The sequence below is a fragment of the Chionomys nivalis genome, chromosome 10 (genome assembly GCF_950005125.1).
Source record: "Chionomys nivalis chromosome 10, mChiNiv1.1, whole genome shotgun sequence".
Classification (NCBI taxonomy): Eukaryota; Metazoa; Chordata; class Mammalia; order Rodentia; family Cricetidae; genus Chionomys; species Chionomys nivalis.
Genome location: NC_080095.1, coordinates 10,356,365 through 10,358,450, shown reverse-complemented (window position 1 = coordinate 10,358,450; position 2,086 = coordinate 10,356,365). Strand labels below are relative to the sequence as shown.

The 2,086-nt window shown below is 41.6% G+C and overlaps 1 pseudogene; it reads right to left on the bottom strand.

Moving 5' to 3' along the window:
* Positions 1-1,006: 1,006 nt before the first annotated feature.
* LOC130882806 (immunoglobulin heavy variable 3-74-like) lies at positions 1,007-1,481 on the bottom strand (annotated as a pseudogene).
* Between the last annotated feature and the right edge of the window lie 605 nt (positions 1,482-2,086).

The window sequence follows — 2,086 nt, the reverse complement described above, 5'->3', positions numbered from 1 at the left end:
ACTTTTAAAAAATACACTGTTTTAATTAGGGGCATTAATTCTGTGTGGGTAGTGTATTGCTCATGGAGACAAACAGATGGCATAGAGTCCTCTAGACTCACTTGTGTTTCAGAGCTCCCTGTGTCATCTAGGGTTTTAATCTTCTTTGCCTTCTTCAGGAACTGATGCAGGTCAAAAGACAGGATCACTCTAGCTCAGTATGATGATCTGAATTTGGTTCAGGTAAAGGACATCCTAAATTTAAAAAGCAGCTATTATGGGGCTGTGAAAATCAAGTTTTTGACACACAAGAACCCTTTAGTTAGTTCTAAACACAGAACTCAGAATACATAAGTAAAAAATAAAGAAAGAAGTCAGGAAGAATGAAAGGAAGGAAGGAAGAATGGAAGGAAGGAAGGAAGGAAGGAAGGAAGGAAGGAAGGAAGGAAGGAGGGGAGGGAGGGAGGGAGGAAAGGAGAGAGGGAGGAAGGAAGGAAGGAAGGAAGGAAGAAAAAAATGGGTGTGATAGAAAACGAGGTATACCATGTAGGTAATGTGGAGACTAAGCAATCACTGTGAATAACTGTAAAATCAGACAATCCAGTGGTTGAGATCCAGACCCATGGAGATAGAATTTGTCTCAAAACAAGTGTTACAGGTTTTTAGAGAAATGCTTCATAGGTCAACACACACACATACACACACACACACACACACACGGAGAGCGAGAGAGATTGAGACAGACACAGTGAGATAAAGGGTAATAGGGAGAAACACTATAATAAATCAACACAAACACCACAACAAGAAACAGAAATTAGAATAAACATTTGGTCATTCAAGGATTACTACACATTATATCTGTAGAGATAATCCCTAAGTGTGATATGGAGAGGCAGTGCAGACACAGAGAAGTGAAGTTTTTCATGTTTTTCTGAGCAGGCTGTTCTGTGACCCAGATTTCTAAGTGCTCTCAGCGCCCCCTGCTGGTCCTGTGTTCTCCTCAGTGGTGTTTTTTTCTTAATTCTCAGTAGCATTCACTCACTGTGTATCTTGTACAGTAATACGTGGCTGTGTCCTCAGATCTCAGACTGTTCATTTCCAGGTACAGAGTGTTCTTGGCATTGTCTCTGGAGATTGTGAACCGACCCTTCACAGAGTCCGCATAGGAGGTACTACCACCACCAGTATTAATATATGCGACCCACTCCAGCCCCTTCCCTGGAGCCTGGCGGACCCAGCTCATCCAGTAGTCCCTGAAGGTGAATCCAGAGGCTGCACAGAAGAGTTTAAGGGACTTTCCAGACTGCACTAAGCCTCCCTCAGACTCCAGTAATTACACCTCACAGTGGACACCTGTAAACGCAAAGAATTCAGGTTAGAAAACTGACAAAGAAGGCATTTTTTCTCTTTCTAATGTGCACACAATAGACAGCATCTCATCGTTATGAATTACCTTTTAAAATAAGGACAAAGAAAACCAATATGTGCCCTAAGTCCATGGTGAGTGGCCCTGTGTTTAGTGCTGAACCCTGACTGGGAGGACTTAGGAATTCAGGACAGGTCTCTGCCAGAGCTGCAGGGTCAGGGCAGGACTGGTTTTTATGGGCAAAAGAAGCCATATTTGCATATCTTCCTGCCATAATAGGCTCTGTAGTTGGACGTGGCCAGAAGGCAGTACTCAGAGTAGATATAAGACATCATATACAGTGATGATAGTTAATGATATTGAAGCATTAATGTAGCTCTGTGTACATAATTTCCTTGTTAGGGATTCACCATACTTTATTTACTTCTCTTTTCCCCATGTGCATAAAAAATGTTGTGTTTCCACATCGTCATGTATCTTTAGGGTCAATATGAAATAGAAAACCTCCACACAAAGCTGTGTTTCTAGATATAAGCTCTGTTTGTCCCTCTGTTTCTGCTTGACATGGCTTCTTCTTGAGGTGAATCCTGACAGGAACACTTGAAACTTTTCTGGATTCTACTTAGTTCTAAGAGGTGCTATCATACGCACTATGGAATTTTGCAAATGATACATTTCTTGTTCTGTCTGTCTTCCTCTTAGTGGAAACATATTTGTATTTGCAGCACTTAGTTGTCT